A 21,082-nucleotide genomic window follows, 5' to 3' on the forward strand; every position below is an offset into this window, starting at 1 on the left:
CTTTCATTGAAGAATATCTGTTCAATAGAGAAACAGTTCTGAAGAACAGATAGTCTCATGAAAAGATCTGCAGCTGGCCAGTACCGCCATTCCCCAATCTGCCCCACCATGGTAGTCATTTGTCTTTAGAAGGTTCCAGAGTGGACACCCTCCATGGGCAGAGCCAGAAGGGAAAAAGGAATCTAGGGGGGGGGGGGCGCTGGCTATCCAGTTAGGCAACAGGAGAGGAACATTTACAGCAGGGAGAGTGTTGGCAAAGAATAGGTAAGCTTGAGTGGCAGAGGAGAAGGAGGTATGACTAAAATATAACAGGCAATATAAGGAAAATGAATCCAGTTGGAGGCTGGGCATAGGAGAACCACACCTCCCATGTATGGACATAGAGCTCTGCCCATTGCCCATTTCCAGGCTCCAAAGTATGTCTCATCAAACAGCCCAGACTGACTCCAGCAAATGTTGACTTAGCAAATGCTAACACTCAACATGTTTACTTGAAAGGACCCTGAGAGCACACTGGGCCTACACCTAACATTTCACAGATGGATAAACTGAGGCTCAGACAGGGGAAAAACTCGTGCCCAGAAATAGAACCCAGATCTCCCCATTCCTTTGCCCGTGCTCCCTTCCGTACAGACATGGTTAACAAGGTGCGTACTGAAAGAACCCAAACTGAGGGCAAATCTCCCCTGCTATGGAGGACCAGATCTGTAGATTATCCTCCACTTCATCCAGCATGTTCCATCTGCTGGTTGCTCCTGGACAGGAGAAAATTCGTAGCACTATTTCAAGTGAAGTAAATGACTTGTCAGGAAGAATATAAAGGGTAGCTTGCCTCAGATGGAGAGGATGATACAGATGGATAAGAATGAAAAATGCAGACACAGGTGACTCATCAGAACAAGGGACGCTAGGCTGGAAGGAAAGGTGGAGAGTGTGGGATGTGATGAGGCAAATGGAAACCGGACCTGCCAGACTGAAGCTGTCAATGAAGAAGCAGAGACGCCTCTTCACAAGGCAGAGGCTCTACCCCAGACGGTGTCAGGATGCCTTACAGAAGGGATCCCTCCCGCAGATGGGCAGTCACTCGGTGGAACAAGGCCTAAAGAGCAGACAGTTCTGCACCAAAAAATCTGCCGCCTCTTACCTCTCCAGATTTAGGCTATAACAAAAATTGGTCTAAGTTGTATCCACATGCTGGGGTGGCTCAACCAAATCAGCCATGTCAGAATTTCACAACTGTTCTGTTCCCGATGACTCTTCAGCAATCCTCCGGACCTCTCCGCTTACACAAACTGTGTCTCTCTCGCAAGCCCAACTCTCCTCTATGAGGAAAGTTTGCTCTGATTTCACACCTTCAATCCCAGCCAAAAGTCCCTATGTCTGAAATCACCCACTTTTTTCTGCACACCTTTCATACAAATTAGAACTTCCAACCCGGTATGGGTTACTAGGGTGCATGCCTGAGTACCCCTGCTAGGCTGAGATGCTGAGAGACAGGATCCATGGCTCACAGTGGCTTTTCCCAAAGCACATTGATAGACTAAGACCAAGAAACGTCCAGGGGCGGGGTGAAAGCTGGTGATGCAGAGAGTCTAGGATCTAAAACTTTGAGAACAAACCTCTCGGGAAGTCACAATGCACATTAGTTTCCTAAAGATTCAGAAAAGTCCCACAGTCAAGATACCCATTTAATTCTGTTTAACCTGCCAAACTTTCTTGGCGACAAGACCTTTTCTCATAGAACAATAAGGGACCTCAGAGCTTCTACAGGAGCACCTTATCCAATATTTCCACTACTGCTCGTCTCATACTAGACTACATGTCTTCCTTAACAGCAAGGACCTTGTCTAAATCATCATGGTATCTCTGACACCCAGCAGAGTGCCTTACAAGATGTAGGCCAAAAAATATGTGTTCAATGAATGCCCTAAATCCAGTCCTCTCATTTCTAAGATGAGAAAATAAAACCAAGTATGTCAACATGACCTCCTCTGTATCTTCCTAAGTGTCCAAAAGAATGTCTTACACAGAGAATGCGTTCAACAATTCTTGAAGAATGGAATGCAGTGGAATGCAACGGAATGCAATGGAATGCAATGCAATGGAATGCAATGGAATGGAACAGAAAAATTTCTCAGCTGCGCCCCAAGCCAGAAGTTCCCATAACACAATAGACTCCTACCTCTTCTCCTCCCCCTTTACCCAAGTTGGGTGTCAAGCAGATGAAAATGAAGATGACAAATCAGAAGAGGAAAGCCATGGGAAAACCAAAGGCCCTTTGGGGTGAGAGGTGGGGAAATGGTGTTTGCAAACTGATGGGGATAAACAAGACCTGTCTGTATCTAATTTAGACTTCATAAGATAGTTTGCTGAATGTTAATTAATACTCAGTGCTTGTTACCAACTGTGGTGATTAACTTAATTTTGAATTAAATAAGCAATAAATGCTTAACTGAAGTTCTATTAAATTTCCCCCAGCAAGTGAGGTATATGAGGCTCTTAATTGACTTTAAACAAGAAAGTTATGGCAAGTTAGTTGAACTTTTATTACCTGAAGATAACTGCCTTATTAAAACTAAATTGACTACTTTATTTGATAGAGAAATATGTCACCTTCTTCCCATTTACCAAAAACATGTCCAAAAAGGTTCATACAGTTGGTCTAAATGGCTTAGATGGGGTAATTTTGTTTTCTAGTCCTATTTTAATAATAAGTGTGCTGGGGACTTCCCTGGTGGTCCAGTGGTTAAGACTTCGCCTTCCAATGCAGGGGGTGCAGGTTCGATCCTTAGTCGGGGAGCTAAGATCCCACATGCCTCACGGCCAATAAACCAAAACAGAAGCAATATTGTAACAAATTCAATAAAGACTTTAAAAATGGTCCACATCGAAAAAAATCTTTAAAAAAATAAATAATCATAAGTGTGCTCATTTAAGAATGAATGTAAATTTAAGAGGCAAAGAGCTCTAGGAAGGAGTTATATATGAGACTGAAGAACCGGGTGATCATATTTTCTAAATCAAAACTCAGGACTCTGCTTTCTCAATGTAGGCTACTGATACAAAACATACAATATCACAATTACCATTCAAATAAATGGTTGGCTCTGCTACTGAACAAGCTGAATGACTTTGGTAATTAATCTCTTTTTTCTAGATCTCAGCCACCACACATATTACACGAGGAGGCTGGAGTGAAGATCGCTGACTTTACTCCCTTATTTTTTTCTTTGTGGTATGCATAGCCCCCGGAAGAGTGCCTGGCACATAGCAGGTGCTCAATAAACATTGAGTGACTGAATGAATGAATACATAAACTAAAGTTTAGGCAACTCAAAACACTAAACATTTTTAGCCCTTTCATATGAACCTTCTCCAGCTCAGACCATTTTTAAATATTGCCATTTGAGAATTCACGCAAGGGGACACAGAAACTCTAAACCACTTCTCAGGATATTTTTTCAGTAATTAAAGGAATGCAAATTGAAACAATTATGAAATATGATTTCCTACATATTAATTTAGCAGAGACAAATATAAAGTTATAAAATTAAATTCTAGGGAAGACATGGAGAAACCAGTAGATTCACCCACTGCTAATGACTCTGCAAATTAGTACAGTCTTTCCGGAGGCTGAATAGCAACCAGCATGAAAAGTAATAGAACTATTCAGTACTTTGTGCCTATAATTCTCCTTTGAAAGAACTTAAAACGTATTTAGCCAGCTGATAAACATGTATTTAAGGTCTACCTGCTATGGGTCATACTCTATGGGGAAATACAAAGGAAAGGATCTTGGCTGTCTTATCATCTGGTGGGTGACAAGAGAGAAAAGAGGGAAATTATAGCATTTTTTTTTTTTTTTTTTTTTTTTTACGGTGTGCGGGCCTCTCACTGTTGTGGCCTCTCCCGTTGCAGAGCACAGGCTCCGGACACTCAGGCTCAGCGGCCATGGCGCACGGGCCAAGCCGCTCCGCGGCATGTGGGATCTTCCCGGACCGGGGCACAAGCCCGTGTCCCCTGCATCGGCAGGCGGACTCCCAACCACTGCTCCACCAGGGAAGCCCTGATAGCATTTTTCAGCAGATCACATGGCAGGCTTCAGTGCTTTCCTACCCTGACCACAGAATCCTTTCCACAATGACATTACATGGAAGGCACTATTATCCTCTTTCACAGACGAGCAGTTGGAGGTTCAGAGAGGCTAAGTAACCAGTATGATTATATAACTATCAAGATACAGTGCCGTGATTTGAACCCAAACCTGTCTGACTCTCCAGCCATACACGCATTTTCTCCTACATCCCTGAGGAGATAAGATACATAGTCACATAACCACAAAACACAAGGGACAAAATGGTAACCGATGTGCGGGAAAGTGGAAGTGCCAAAGAAATCACTGTCTTCAGGAAATAATTTAGAAGGAAGTAAAAGCTATTTATTTGTCCACTGATGTTTACAATGCATGTTTTAACATATTGAATTGTATTAAATGTCTTTAAAAACTAAAAACTATCCTAGTGTCCACACGGGTAAAGTCAATTTCAACAAATCTTTAGTTATATAAAAGATAAATATAGGGCTTCCCTGGTGGCGCAGTGGTTAAGAATCCGCCTGCCAATGTAGGGGACACGGGTTCGAGCCCTGGTCCGGCAAGATCCCACATGCCGCGGAGCAACTTAAGCCCGCGCGCCGCACGACTACTGAAGCCTGCGCGCCTAGAGCCCAAGCTCCGCAACAAGAGAAGCCACCGCAATGAGAAGCCTGCGCACCGCAACGAAGAGGAGCCCCCGCTCGCCGCAACCTGAGAAAAGCCTAAGCGCAGTAACAAAGACCCAATGCAGCCAAAAATAAATAAATAAAAAAAATAAAATACATTTATAAAAAAGATAAAGACCAGGCCAAAAGAGCTTTTCTTGTAATAATATTAAGTGGAAGGAACCATTGTACACAAACGGAGAAGTGGACGTGCCCTTTCGGGGGGCTTAAGATCAGGGTTATGGTCCCCTAAAAGATCAGAGAGAGGTATTCAGGGAAAAGAGTTTTGGTGGGAGCTTTTCTAGCGTGTTTTTTTTTTTTTTAATGAAGTTGAGTAAATGTATTCTAAATGAGTTCTTTCTCATTGTCTTTTGATAACAGATTAATTAATGTTTAGAGGAGCTCAATTAGGTTTTTTTATTACTAAGATATTACTTAAGATATTCTTAAAACTCAAGTTGTCATTTATTACTTCATTTATATTATTCATTCACATGTTCATTCAGCAAGCACTGATTAAATCCTTATCTTATATCAGGATCCACAATGGATTTAAGGTTATCAATAGGAATAAAGCTAGAGCCTGTCTTGGGGATCTGCACAGGCTGGGAATAGGAGGAATCTAAAATTGTGCAAATAAAAACCTCAAGTTGAAGTCCTGGTTCAACATCCGGCTAGCTGGGGCCCTGAGCAAGTCATTTAATCTTTCTCAGCCTCACGTTCTTGACAGTAAAACTTGAACAATAATAAGAACTGCTCACAGGACTACTGTGAGGATTTACCTGTAATTTGTAGGAAAACACATGATTAACTGTAAAGCACTATAAAAATGGCGACTGGTCGAAAGCATCATTAACTGTATGGTGGATTCCATTTTGATCAGGATCGTGGAGGCTGGCCCAGGTGACAGAGGTCTCCCTGGTGAGTATTAACTTGCTGCCCCCAAAATGGTTATTCCCTCACGACTCTGCATGAACTATGGCCCACCATTCTCAGTGCCTAATCACCCATTTTTAACTCTCTCTGCCTTTTGTCCAATTTGGCTAAAATCATCCTGAGGAAACAAATGGAGAGAGGAACCCCAGGTAAGACCGTTATAAGTATCTTCTCCAAGGAAGGAAGAAAGGGAAGGAGGGAAGGAGGTAGGAAGGAATGAATTTAAAAAAAAAAGAGTCAGGGTTAATAGACCTCAAAGATATTCTAGACCAAGTCTTCAACCATTGCCTGAGTTTTCACTGTAACATCCCAATCAGCCACTGCTTGAATATCTCCAGTGATCACAGATTCCGTAACTCTAGAAAGAGCCAATTTCATTCAGAGTTAAGAGATTCCATGGAACTCTTAAAAGATAAAAAGTGATGGAGATCTTCCTCTTGACAAACGGCTATCTCAGCAACTAGGTACCTGTTACCCTGGGCAGAGGATGGATCACCTGGGGGTTATGATGGAACCAGGGCTGTGGACTCTGTATGTGTTACCTGCTCAGGGCCTGGGTTTCCTCTTGTTTAAATGAGGAGATTGGGTGACCTCTATTCCACCTGTGAACTGTCCCTCAGAGCTAATGCCTCAACCTCATTTCAGCTTCCATTTATCTGGTACCTGGACTACAGCAGCACATCTCACCATCTCCAGTACCAGGCCCCTCCAACCATCCGTAACCCATCACTTTTCTAAAGCACAGATCCAATCATCTCCCTTCCCTACGTGATGCTCCTTTCACAGCGCAGTCTCAAGTCCTCAGTCAGCAATCTAGCCCTTTGTCAATCCACATCCCAGCCCACCCCTGCACCCTCATTTCCATGGCCTCTCTACTCCACAGCCCATCCCCAATGACTCCAGTTTTCCAAGGTGCCATGCGCTTTCTCACCTGTTCGTGTTATTTCCCTTGCTCAATGACCCCCCTCCTCCTCTAGCCCACTAGACAAATCCCCACTCATCCTTCAAGGCCCAATCAAATGACAGTCTTTTTATCTGTGAAGTTTCCCCAGGGTGCCTAGAGTTAGTCGTCATTCAATTAGAGTCACCAGATATTTTTTTCCACATACTTTTACATCCTCTCTTGATTATTTAAATGACCTCTGGAGGCAGGGATGGCACCGCATTCATGTTTCCATCCCCCAAGCCCAGACTAGAGTTTCACTCATTCATTCACAGGTACACCCAGCACCTGGTGTGGAATGAATGAACACACAAACACATCAGATCGATGGACAGATGTATCTGGAGGGTCCTGTCCAGCTGTCATTACTGGAACCCTCATAGTTTCCTATGAAGTGAAGGTGCTGCAGCCGAGAAGAGAAGTCCAGTTTGGAAACAACCAGACTACAGGAAAGCTGACCTGCCTTTCACCTCATTCTAAGAAAAGGTGCCGCTTACCCTCCAGGTCACTTCAGAATTTGCCTTTCCCATGAAGTCAGGGCACACCCTGCCCTCTGGGTAGCAACTCCCTCCTCCAGTTCCTGAAAATGATTCATTTTCATATCAAACAAGACAGAAGCTCTAGGTGCCAATTAAGTTTTTTTAATTTCTGTTTTTTTTTTTTCTTCCTGGGAACTAAACAAGAACCATATTCTTTGGAAACTCATTAGAAGAATAAGTTACTCTGGTGACCTCTTGGCACAGAACTTGGTACCGCATTAAGCTGCCACAGTTACAGTTAAAGATCTTTATTAAGATGGGCCATCGGCTAGAAAATAATAGATTTAAAAACCCAGCTAAATTACACACATGAGGATTTCCCTGGTGGTCCAGTAGTTAGGACTCTGCGCTTCCACTGCAGAGGGCCCAGGTTCAATCCCTGGTCGGGGAGCGAAGATCCCACGTGTGGTGTGGCCAGAAATAAATATATAAAATACACACATGGACAGAGGTTCAATCTTATTTCTTAACTATAAGTAGCCAGAGCAATTTAGCTGCCCCATCACATCCTGGACTAAGCCCTCCTGTCCTTCCATGTTTAATCCAAGGCCCAGCACTTCCCATAAGCTTCCTCACACGTTCCAGAGAACTCAATAAGCCCTCCATCCATACCACTCTCCTGGCGTTTTTTTTATATTCTAAACAGGTACTAACACATTTTTATCAACCTAATAAAGTCTAACTGCCTACAAGCTAGACATTCCCTTCAAACATCCTCAAACTTTACCTTTATAAAAGCAGTTCACTGAACAAACATTTCTTGAGCACCTAGCATCTCCTCTGACAAAAACAGTAGACATTTGTTGACATTTGACTTTAGTCCTGGTCTTATACATATTACTTATACCAGCGGTCCCCAACCTTTTTGGCACCAGGGACTGGTTTCCTGGAAGACAATTTTTACACGGACCGGGGTGGGGGGGGTGGGGGGGCGGTGTTGGTTCAGGCGGTAAGGTGAGCGATGGTGGGCGGCAGATGAATCTTCACTCCCTGGCCCACCGCTCACCTCCCACTGTGGGCCCGGTTCCTAAGAGGCGGCTGACCAGTACCGGTCCACGGCCTGGGGATTGGGGACCCCTGACTTACACAACCTCACTCAGTACTAACAAGTAGGGTGACCTCCAATCAGAAAACCTCTGAGAGTGGAAGGGGACGCTGTATATACTACACCAGAACACAGGCATAAACCAGGGCTGTCCTGGCAAAACCAGAAAGTACGGTCCCTCTACCTCTGCATCAAGTACTGTTGCTACAGCCATTTTTACAGACAAGGAAATCGACACTAACATTAAAGACAGGATTCCCTTAACGCCCAAAAAGCGGTCTCCTGAAAATGCCAAGGAATTCGCACTACACATGCCCACGGCCATCTTCTCCGAAGCTGCTGGTTGATGGCCTGAGTGACTACGGAATGCCGACCACGGCTGCAGCGGAAAAAGTGCCCAGTGTGGGGATGGAATGAGGCCAAAGCACCCTTCTTGAAGGACAATGAAACAACTCTGCCCTGTCCTGACCCTCTTGCTTACCTGCCCCGTGAAAGGTTCCCATACAAGTTTCTGAGGAAGGCCTGGAACCACCCCTCAGCACCAGCTTTCCATGGGAACTACTGGAGGCTTCGATGGGAGGCCGGGAAAGAAGCAACGACTGCACTAGAAGCAGAGCGCAAACACAGCGCAAACCAAACCCCAGAGAGGCCCCGCCCCCCGCCGGCCTCTTTCCAGCCTCCGCAACCAGAGGAGCTGCCGCCATGTCCGAGCCTGCAATGGCTGGTCGTCCGGAACTGCTCCACCTTCTTGATCAAGAGGAACAAGGAGACGTACAGCACCAAACCCAGTAACCTAAAGGCCCGCAACTCCTTCCGCCACAACGGGCCCATTCACCGCAAGACTGTGGGTATGCAGCCGGCGGATAGCAAAGGGGTCATGGTAGCGATGAAGCGGTGATGGGGCCCGCGAAAGCCGGCCACCTATGTGCGGACCACCATCAACAAGAACGCCCGGGCCACACGCAGCAGCATCCGGCACGTGATCCAAAAGAACAAGCACCGCACAGATTGGCGCCTGGTCGACCCCTGGAGAGCCAGCGCCATCCTGCGCTGCCAGAAACCTGTGACGGTGAAGAGGAAGCAGACCTGCCCACCAAGAGCTCCTGGGTGACCCCCTTCCCCAAAGCAATAAAGATGTCAGCCGATTTTTCTCAAATAAAAATAAATTTAAAAAATTAAAAAACCAAGAGAGAGTTGGAGGATCACAACGGAGAAGAAGAAACACTGGACAGCCATTCACTGGTGACAAACCATCCCTCTGCATAGCCTGGAAATGCCTGTGGACGTCTGTGGTACTCGCCCCACTTCGCAAAGTGACTGCTGTCAACAGTGATGCCCTCATGAATAAGAAGTCTAAAAATGAGTAAGTACACCAGATCGGCCGTGACCACCTCAGGCAGCACCCTCCCTTAAGTCGCACGGCTAAGACTTGAACTTGGAGCTGCCTGGGTCTAAATCCCACAATCTCCTCTAGAAGGACAAGGTGCCATTCCTGTGGGCTAGACACCTTGCTGGGCACCAAGAATTAGCCACGTGTACCCACTGCACGGCCACATTACACACTATACGACCATGTTTAAAGCACTGTCAGAGAAATGTCTGGTTCTCACAGATGCATTGGGATAGATCACATGATCTAAAATCAAAGGTAACTGAGGCTCAGGAATGTTCTGGAACTTGCTTAAGATCACAGGGCTAATGTGTGACTCAAACACAGGTCTTTGTTTTCTTACACCAAAAACCAAGTTGGTGATGGTACTGCTGAAATGATAGCATCTGAAGCCCGTATCCTCATGGCTCTGGGGTCTCCAACCAGATTCTCAGGTGCCTTCCAAAGTCACAGACGGGCAGCTAATGCTACCAATTGCCACACCATGAAATAATAACAGTTTCTCACCTGTGTATAGGGCTTGCTAAAGACTTTCACATCAATTATCTCCTGCTCCCTAGCAGAAGTGAAGGAAGGAACAAGACAGGAGCTCTAGAGCTGGGAGTCTGATTCTCACTCTACCACGTAAGCACCACAGGGGAAGTTCCTTCACCCCTGAACTTTTACAAGATTGATCCTGCCCACCCATCTCTTGGATGGCAATTTGAGCTAAGTAATAAAAAACAACCGTAAAATGCATTCGCCACATAAAAAGTGCTACAACGGCTACGAAACGCTAATGGGTTCTATGAGATGGGCTGTGATGGGCAGGTTTAAGACGGAAAGAAAAAACAGCAGGATCTACCCGGTAAGGGATCTAATGCTGGCAGCCTGAAAACTTTTAGGAAAGCAAAAATAAGTAAAAATAAAAGGGGAATGAGGGTGGGGGCCGCCACAGGCAAAGAACCTTAAAGTTATCATGGAGAAGCTTGGTTCCGGCAAACAAGCGACAGGAATAAATAGCAGAAAAAGAAAGAAACCCCCAAAGCACTCTCAGACTGAAAATGAACCTTCTTAATCACTTTGTTTTCAAAGTGCAAAGAACAAGGTTCAAGCCCAGTAACAACAATCTCCAAGTTATAGTCCCTCCCAAATTCTCCCAAGCAAAGCCCCTGGGGGTGGGGTGGGGAAGGAATGTGTCCAGCCAGGCTCAGCAGAGAGAGAATGAAAAACACCCTTGAAACAGAGCAGGAAAGGGAGTAAGGGCCACACCCAACTCCAGCTCAGCAGACAAGGGTGTGACTGAGCACTTCCCTGGGGCCTCAGTTTCCTCACCAGCAAAAGGAGGAATCAGGTCGCTCTGGCCACCAAGGCCCCAGCCCACAATTCTAAGGCATGAACTTGCTGCCAGCCTGTTGCTTCCACTGCCTACAAGCTTTGGTGCCGATAACATACTTTTTCCAGTCAAGGCTGATAAGCTGGCAAATAATTGGAAGGACAAGAATAGGAACTAAGCTGCCTGATAAGATTCTAACAGTAAACAACTTTTTCCCTCTCTACTCTGCTGACCTGATGCAGGCCGATGTTTCCTGACCTGGAACATTGCAGCAGCCTCCTAAGCGGTGTCCTCGCCTCTGGCCCAGAACTGCTATCACTCTGCCACCAGAGTTCTCTGAAACAGACCCAACGACACCCTCCTTTACTCAAAAGGTAACAAAAGCCCTCCTGTTCCGTACCCACCACCACCACTGCCATCATTCTTAGCTCAAGCTGCCAGCCCTTTACCCTCTAATCCTCCCTGGCCAGTCCCATCTTTCTCAGTGATCTCCAAACACACACCCCAAACACTCTTAGGCCTCAGGCCTGTGCCTGTATATCAAGGTCTCTCTGCCCAGAAAGCTCTGTCCACCATAATAACCCCTACTCACCCTTCAAAACCCAACCCAATGTCTTCTTCTCCATGAGCGTTTTTTCCTGTTCTTCCAGGTAGTCAGTCAGCCATTTCTCACGGCTCCCATTATTTCTTTGTTCATCACTCTAGTAGGGCCTTCCCATGTTCTATTGCAGTCTGTCTCCTAGGCTGGAATGAAGATCCTTGAAGACAGAGCCTTAGCTGTCTTTGTAAGATCAGTTTCCAGCATTTCTGTCTGGCATGGGGTAATCATTCAGGACCCGAATGATGTGCTGAACTGAACACAAGAGACAGAGATGCATGTGATCACACATGTAAGTGGGGTATAAGGGGGCTAAGAGTCTGGGAATGGCTTCATGGCACTAGCTGGGTTTTCTGTATCAGTAAATGTTACTCATTCTAAATGAGTAAACAAGCAGTTACTAAACATCTTCAAGGTACCAGAGATGAGAGGTATTCAAAGAAGAGAAAGCCAAGGTCTTATTTACTTTGCTGGGTGCCATTCCTAGGATCTGTCTTCTCGCCCCTGAAAATACCTTACCTGTAAGTTATCGAAATGCAAATAACCCACCTGAGGTGGGTAGGTCACAGAAAGAACCTTAGTTGATCCCTCAGAGTCCTGAGCCTGAAAGCCTTCTTGGAGGAAGAGGTCTGCGTGACCTAGGGAAGGCCGGGATCCAACAGGAGCTATCTGGCTCGACTCCGGAGAACATTGTCCCAGGAGCCATGGATCAAGGGCAATGACTGAGATCAAGACCCTCCATCACTCCCCTACTTTGTTATCCTGTTTCCCCAACTGCCTCTCTATGGGGTACCTCAAATCCTTATTACTCCAAGAGACTGGGGAGAAGGCAATGTTGGGGGGAGGAAGCAGATGTTTCCTAGAGAAGCTCTGTCCTCTCCAGTTAGCTTTGCAGAGCGAAGACACCCAAAGGGTAGAGGGAATGGCAGCATCTCAAGAGAGACCGGGCTGAAGCAGCACCAGTATGGAAGTGAAAAGCCTGCTTGCCCAGGGAAACCCTGGATTATGGTCCTGCTGGGGCCCAAGGAATGGGTACTGAGTTAAATTCTGAGGAAGAACATTGAAAGACAGTGGTGACTTTGTGAAATAAAATTCATATTTCATGGCAAGGCAAGAAAATTTAAACATAAAAATGCTTCCCTGCCCTTTGGCCCCCTGTCTCCCCGCACTGCGCATCGAGTGTCTGCATTACGATTCGACCAGACCTCCCCCAGGGGCAGGAATACCTGCTCAACCCTCAAGAGCAACACGCTCCTAGCATCAACCAGACAACGCCTTAATAACATTCCTTCTTGACGTTGCAGGGGTCACATGACCCACCAGGATGATGCTTAGATCTGCATTAAGCAAACTGTTGATAATATCAATACATCACGTGATGTACAGCCCTCTGTCTCAAAAAGCTTATATAACCATGCCTTGACTTCTAACAGGCGGAACAGTTCTCAGAGTGTTCTGAGATGCTCTTCCTGGGTTATAATGCTCAAATTTGGATCGAATAAAATTTTCCAGTTCTTTTTTAGATTGACTGATTAATTTTCATCGACAATTTCCACTTTTCCTTCTGTGGGCACAGAGAGAGCGGTGAAGATCACGGAAAGGTTCTAAACTCGCCATTTCACTTGGTAGTTGTGTAACCTTATTTAACCAAACTCATTTTCTCATCTGCAAAATGAGATTGATAATCATAAAACCTACTTTAATAAGTCAGTATGAGAATTACATAAGTACACGGTAAGTACTCAAATTTTTTAAATTATGTTATTATTATTAAGAAAGAAGGATCGAAAGATAAACATTTTCTAGCCTCAATTTTGTGGTTTACCTGCTTCCAAGCATGAATCCCATTAACCCCCTGGCCACCCACCCACCCTATTTGTAGAAAGTCAGGAGAGGTGAGGTCCTCACCAATGCATCAGTGTCCTTCCCCATTTCTATGACTCGCATTAAGAAGGCACTGCCATTTTCTCCACACATCCAAGCCATCTAGAGCAGACTCCCACATCACGATTCCATTCCTTCTTCCCTTCCCCACCTCTGCTCCACACACACCTTCAAGCCCATGGATTTCCACCCAGATAAGCTTCCTGCATGCATCACAACTTTACCTCCCCTTTCCTCGCCTCGGTTTCTTCCAGCTGGGTGCTGCCTTCCAATGCCATTTTCCAGGAAAAGTCCCCACCCAGCAATGCACACGCTGAGCTAGGACTCCTAATTACTGCCCAGGGTCAAAGTCTCAGCTCCACTCAACCACTTACTAAATACGTTACTCTTCTTCCTGGGCTTAGTTTCCCAATACCTAATCCCACAGATGCTTCCAGAGCCCTTGCCCAGCCTTGTTTTCGTGCAAATCTCTAGAGAAGCCTTTAATGGCCTCTAGAGCCCACAAGATAAATTTAAATCTACTTAGCAAAGAATGAAAGTCCTCCCTTTTCCCATTTCCCACCACCCTGTTCATGCTGGCCATGCAAAAACCAGCCTCAACCACCATGCTCCTTCCCTACATTTGTCTGCATATGCCTAACAGGTTCAGCCCTTACCTGTTGTTCTTCCACTTGGGCGATTCCTATATAACCCTAAAGATTCTCTTCAGACACTGCTCCCTCTGGTAGCTTCCCTGAGGTGGAACGACATCAGTGCAGCAGAAACATAGCCCTCGAACAGCACCACACACACACACACACACACAGGTGCTCCCCAAGAACAGGGACCGTGTCCTCCTCATCTTTGCACTCCCAGGGATAGCCAGTTCCTGCTTCACAGAAGGGAGGCTCCAGAACCTGTGTGCTTCATCCACTGCTCCTCTCCGTTCTGTGTAGAAACAGCAGCGTACTCCATCCTCTGGTTTTATTATGTTACCTGGCATCTTCTATCTCGCTGCCCATTTTCCATTTAATGCAGCAAATCTCTGGGCTAAGGGATCCTCCCAGTCCTCATGAGTTACATTCTGCCCTTGGCCAAACCCCCCCCCCCAAAAAAAAAAACCCACCATCATTCCAGCATCTTCAGCCATAGTTCTGAAATCAAATTCAATTTGAGCTTCCCATTCCTAATTAACCCATGCTAGCTCCACAGCAGGGTAAAGTCAAATATTAACATCAAGAGGCAAAGTTCTAGGCTGTCATTTTGAGCACATTTCTAATTAGCTCTGTGACCTTGGGCAAGAGGTAAAGTCGAGATGACAGGATCACCAGGCCCAATTCTCAGGGGACTTTTGAGATTCAAATGGAATATCTCATGGAAAACTTTTATAAAGTGCAAAGCACCGTACATTCATAAAGGGTACGATCAACAAATTTTATCAACTCTTAATCCTCAAAGGTAAGATGTACCATTATCAACTTAGAATGAAGCGCTGCTCAACTATGACACATCTGTGATCATAAGACAACCCAATTTCAGTGATATTAAAATGTGTACTTTTTATATGCCTCGATACATACAATGTACAAGTTATATGCCTCAATAAAATAAGGAACCTGCCGTAAAATTCTCATCTTTGCCAATGGCACATAACAGACACTCAGTAATACACGTGGGGTAAATAAGCAACACCCCACCGATAATATTCTTAGGCCAGATTATGGCCTCTCTCACTGGAATGGGCAGCAGAAGGCCTCCCAATGCCAGTTCCTCTCCTCTCACTCATGTCCCAGCCTGCTCAAAACCCTCAAATGATCAAGTCATATCCATGCCTGGCATTTTTAAGGACCTTCATAATGAAGCCTCCTTTCCCATCTCCCACTGCCTGGAACTGACTGTCCACTGGCATATGTCACTCGAAGAAGTGTCCTACTCAGTCAGTCCCAATCATAGTAACCAGCTCCACAGCTGTTTCTCCTCCTTCTGTCAATCCCCAAAGCCGGCTCTAGGCCTGCCCGCTGCTTACAAGGAGCATGACCCTGGGCAGCTGCCTGACCCAAAGGCCCCAGGCGTGCACCCCTACCATTCAGACAGCTAACCCCGGCTACCTATCTCGCATCTAGAGTCTACACTCTAGACTCTGCAGGCCTGGGTGTTGGTGTTGGGGGACTGCCTTGCAAAAATTAAATGCAAGATACACATTCTTGCACCTGGAGACCGTCACACAGAGTGAAGTAAGTCAGAAAGAGAAAAACAAATACCGTATATTAACGCATATATGTGGAAGCTAGAAAAATGGTACAGGTGAACCGGTGTGCAGGGCAGAAATTGAGACAGATGTAGAGAACAAACGTATGGACACCAAGGGGGGAAAGCCGCGGAGGGGTGGAGGTGGTGGTGTGATGAATTGGGCGATTGGGATGGACATGTATACACTGATGTGTATAAAATGGATGACTAATAAGAACCTGCTGTATATTAAAAAAATAAAAATAAAGTGTATTCTTATACTGAGATAAAAAAAAAATACACATTCTTCCTTTTGACTGAGCCTGGTGCAGGCAGAGACCCTGAAAGGAAGAAGGCTGGTCATGGGGTACAGAGAACCCTACTGGAAGTTCTGGCCTCCCTCCGGCTACCATCATTCACTGTAGGCTTTAGAACTGGCACCCATCTTCTCTGGGCTTTTATTTGTGTTTCCCTATCCGTAAGGGCAGGGAGGGTGAGGATGCAGGGGAGAGGAGAGTGTTAGCTGCTTTCTCTCCTTCCACTTAAAGGCTTTCTTAAAATGCTCTTGTGCTGGGGGAGGAAAGCCATTGCCAAGTCACTAACACCTTGTGAGAATGAGTTTTATTGGTAAGCAAGCATTAGAAAAGGGGGAGGAGGTGGAAAGAGAGACGGGATTGGACACAAGGTTAAGCGAGTCTGGTCCTAGAAAAGCAGCTCAAACGTGAACCTACATTTTTGCATTTTGTGTTGAGGGCCAGCAGACATTGGATCACTGGGAAGGGAAGGGAAGCCACAAAGCTCTTTCAGCTCCCCCAGCACCTCAAAGTCCCAAAGACACCCCTCAGGCCCAATTCCACTGATTATCTCATCTCCTGTACCCACGCCTCCCAACCCTGTGCTCCCAGCACAGTAACAGAGCTCCATCCCCACTCTCCACATTTTGAGTCTTCTCTGCTCTGCAGTTGCCTCCCGCACGAGGCCTCGCTCCTTTTGCCTGGCTGGCTTCAGAAAACCCCCCATCCTTCCAAAGCCTCTGATGCTTCCTGAGGGACGAGGAAACCAAACTCTTCTCCGAGCCCCTTGAAATTTTACCCTTGCCTTTTCCCCAGCACTTAGCACCTTCAACCTTGGGTCACGTCTGGCTCCTCGGGTTTGACTGTGCGCTCCCTGAGGGCAGAGTAAGGGCCCTAAATGCATCTGACCCAACAACCCGGCATGGCGCGGTCTCACAGTGGGCGCTGGAAAACTGCTTGGAGAAAAGGAACTAGGAGTCGGGAGCCATTTATTTTAATTATGGCTCAGCCTCTAGTGAGCGACTTTGGGGAGCCTCTCCTCCTCTCTGGGCCTCAGTTGCCCCAACTGGAAAATGGGGGAACTTGATGTGAGGGCTCCTAGGCCCCTTCCACTGTGACAACTGTGATTCCGCGAAAGCTCGGAGCTGCTGGGTGTGGCCCCGCCCCCTGGGAGCCCTGAAAAGCCCGGGCAGGGGGCGCGCAGGGAAGGCCTCCACCCGCGCCCAGCCCCCGGTCGACGCTTCCCAAAAAACACGGGGTCCCCCTCCCCCACGCGTGCACCCCATGATTACGCTGCGGCCGGCACTTCCGCACCGCGGGCCCTGCGGCCCGGCCCGGCCCGGGCGCGCGCGCGCGCGCGCGGCGCCCTGCGCCCCGCGCTCCTGCCACCCCGGAGGCGCTCGCGCTCGGGGAGGGCTGGGGGTTCCCGAGGCGCCCGCGGGCGGAGAGTGGGGGGAAGGAAGGAGGATTTGCAACAAATACCTCGGGGAGGAGGCGGCCGGGGCAGCGGCGGCGGCGGCGGCGGCGGCTGGAGGCGGAGGCAGCGGAGAAGGAGGAGGTGCCCAGGCACTCCCCCTCCCATTGTCCCCAGGCCCGGCCCCGCGCCCCGCACCGCGCCCCGCGCCCCCGGCCGCGCAGCCAGCCCTTACCTTGCAGCGCCTGGCTCTCCCCCGCTCGCTAAAGCTACTTATCCCAGGAAAGCTCGCACGGGGCCCGGGAGCGAACCCACAGACAAAAAGTGAAACTTCGGCAGGGCTGGAGCGGCTGCTGGTTGGTGCCTTTCCCCCTCCTTCCTCCCCACCGTCCCCACCCCCTCCCCTCGGTCTCCCGTGCGGTGCCCTGAGAGCTGGAGGCTGACGTCAGGGGCCTGAATTCCTGACTTTGCCTGCACGCATTTGTCCATGTAAGGTATGGGAAGGCGGGTGCCCGCGGGGCCGCCGCGCCGCGCTGCGCTCGCCGCCGGGGGAGGGGGCGCCCGCCGCGGGCCGTGGCCTTGCCCCAAGGTGGGCGCGCTGACGACAGTTGATTTCCTGGGAGGAAGGGAAGACGCGGGGATGCGGGGAGACTGCAAAGGAGGAAGGGAAAGGGAGCTGTGGAGGTTTTGCCTGCACTGGAGGAAGAGGAAGGAGACGTAGAAGGAGGAAGCGGCCGGGGCGAGGGGCTGCCGAAAAAATGGGGGAACCTGCGTCCACTGTTAGGGCACCAGATTAGGGGGCTGAATCTGAGCAGACGAGATCCTGCCGTGGAATCCCCTTCAGAGATCTTCCTCGTGAGCCCCGCCCCGGATTCCCAGCGAGGTTCAGAGCTGGCCCAGACCAACTTCCAACCCGTCCACTTCACACATGGGAAAACTGGAGCTCTCGGAAGAGAAATGACTCCTACAAGGTTATGCCCGCCACAGATCCAGGCGCGGGACCCGGATGCTCGGCCTCCCAGCTGTGTTCCTGTCTCCAGGCAGAGCCCTGATTCCCTCCTTCCCGCGTAGCAGTGAACCAGGCTAGATGTCAGCGGACAGCGAGGACCACCCTGGGAAGAGATTCAGAGCTTCCCTGGGCCCCGGAGGGAGTCAGTTCCTGGAATGTTCTAATTGCCAGTGAGCCCTGGATAGCCATGCCTATCAGTTGCTTCAAGGCAACTCCCTCTATCCGGTGCTCAAATAAACGAAACCCTGGAGTTCACTTCACAGCCCTGCCGGAAGCCCAGAAAGCTTATTCTGTGCTTACAGCTTCAAAAAAAATCTGCAAACTGGGTGAAAGGCAAGCCTGTTCTTGGAAGGTTTGAGTGGGACTTTTTTTCCTCAGACGGTTGTAAATGTGAGCAACCAGGGGACCCACCAATAACTGTGTCGGGGGGTTAAAACGTGCAGCAGACATTGCCTGGAAGACACTCCAAGGCTGGAGACTGTTTCCTTGTATTTCTAATCCTGCTGATGTCCTCACCTCAGCACATCATAAAAGCACTTTCTCACTGGTTTATTAGATCTTGTTAGGACAAATTATAGTCCATCGTTTACATCTGAGGTAAAAAGTCAGGTTAAATGACTTACCCAACACAAAATAAGCAACAGAGCAGGCACCTGAACCCACCTCCCCCCAGCCAGGTCACCTGACATCCCATGATTTTTCCACCCAACAAGGAGGCCCTGACCTCCTAATTTCTGTTAATGAATGTTGAGAGTACACTGTGAGTCACTAATTCATGAAACCTCCAAAACTTGGTTCTTTGGGGATTTGGTGGGATTCTTTTTGACCAAGAATGAAACGGAGAAACACATTTCTGCACTTACCATTTATCGAGCATCTTCTTAGTGCAAAGTCTTTGAATCCAGACATTCTTGGGTCCAAATTACTCCATCTCTCTTGCTATCAGTTTCTCATCTACTCATACAAAAAATATGAAGATAGTAGTAGAGGTAAGGCCAAGGGTACCTATTCCATGCAATAATGAAATATTTTTGTCTTTGCAACTAATGTAGTTTGAAATAGGAAACATGAGCTCTTAAAGAGATTTTATTCTGGGGCTTTAAAAAGATCCTTCTGTTACACCACAATTCACTTACTCTGTTCTCAACATTTCAGCAAACCCACATTCTGAGTGCTATTGTTTAACATGAAAAACTCCTGGTATCACACCAACTAAGAATAGATTCACCCATTCCCCATTGGACATGATGGGACTTGACCAGTGCTGCTTTTTTTTTTTCTTCCCCAGTAACCCACTCATAAAGAATAATAGGGTTCTAATGAGGATTAATAAGATTTAATAACGTATAATTAGCATTCATTTCCTTCATTATGCACATTGTAAGAGTGCGGTGTTAGGGCTTCCCTGGTGGCGCAGTGGTTGAGAATCTGTCTGCCAATGCAGGGGATACAGGTTCGAGCCCTGGTCTGGGAGGATCCCACATGCCGCGGAGCAACTAGCCCCGTGAGCCACAATTACTGAGCCTGCGCATCTGGAGCCTGTGCTCCGCAACAAGAGAGGCCGCGATAGTGAGAGGCCCGCGCACCGCGATGAGGAGTGGCCCCCACTTGCTGCAACTAGAGAAAGCCCTCGCACAGAAACGAAGAGCCAACACAGCCATAAATAAATAAATAATTTTTTTTTTTAAAAAGGCAAAATTCCTTTAAAAAAAAAATTTAGAAAAAAAGAGTGCAGTGTTAGATCCAGAAATGCTCCTAATTATGTTGAAACTGTTGTATGAGTGTGTTGGGGAAGATCCTATGTCTCTCCTCCTGAAATATTTATGAATTGCTCAGGTGGGCCTAGAGTTAGCACAAGCATTATATAAAGTTAATCACAAAAGATCATTTCTGCTCAGGAGGCACTCACCAGGAGTGTAAGAGGCAAAGTCATAAATTGGATGCTTGGGCGAACCGCGTGCAGTGTTGTCATCAGTGCAAACCCAAATCAAAAGCCTCCTCATTTGCTGATCTGGTTTCTTTTGTATTCACACTTTTCTCAACAACCCTATTAAAACCTGCTGCGTGCAGGGACTTGGGAAAGAAGGGAAGGCTGTGTAAATCTGCAGACTCAATGCTCGAGAAATACAGGTTTACCAATTCAGAGACTAAAAGAAGCACGGAATTTCAGGTGGGGCGGAGGGCATGTGACTGGAGGATTGCCAGTGATGACACCAAAGACTGAACAACACTAGGCTGTGTTCCCACCATTTGCTTGCATCCATGACAATCCCTTTCCCCAAGGCCTTTGTATAGCTCTTGTCAGTCCTTTCTCTGTCCTCATATATGCCCGGCAATATTCTAAGGATTTTTCATCTGCATTTCACTTAACCCTCAGAAAACCCTTCTGAGGTTGGCATTATTATTTTCTCTAGCCCAAGGAGGTTAAGTAGCCTGCTCTTAACACAGAGCTAGTACCCGGTTAAACTGAGACGCCCCACTGAGCCCAGGCAGCCTGACTCTTCCCTTACCCACTGCTGAGTGGCCATCTGGTCTCACATTGAACATTCCAATGTGCAGAACTCATAATCTGCCTATGGCTGACCAAGAGGAAAAGATATGAAGAGGCTACTGGAGAAATAATAAGAACAGGGACACTGAAGATGGAAGGTAAATACCAACCCTATGTGGCCTCTCCCCAGCCTGAAACCCATCAGGCCAAACTCCTCAGTGTAGTTTGCATAGCTCTTCAGCCTCATGTCTGCCAGTCC

At 47.4% G+C, this 21,082-nt stretch overlaps 1 protein-coding gene across 3 annotated transcripts in view; it reads right to left on the reverse strand.

The window, feature by feature from the left end:
• The window catches only part of LPP (LIM domain containing preferred translocation partner in lipoma), a 685,690-nt gene extending 668,028 nt beyond the window's left edge, over nt 1-17,662 (reverse strand). For 2 of the 3 annotated variants that reach the window (XM_082839405.1, XM_082839407.1), the window contains exon 1: nt 17,559-17,662. The gene's annotated coding sequence lies outside the window, so the exon portion shown is untranslated. Of the gene's footprint in view, nt 1-17,391; nt 17,501-17,558 lie in introns of those variants that run through there. The other variant, XM_082839406.1, reaches the window with a different exon arrangement.
• Nucleotides 17,663-21,082: the final 3,420 nt, after the last annotated feature.

Source organism: Leucopleurus acutus (assembly GCF_964270905.1).
Source record: "Leucopleurus acutus genome assembly, chromosome: 5".
Classification (NCBI taxonomy): domain Eukaryota; kingdom Metazoa; phylum Chordata; class Mammalia; order Artiodactyla; family Delphinidae; genus Leucopleurus; species Leucopleurus acutus.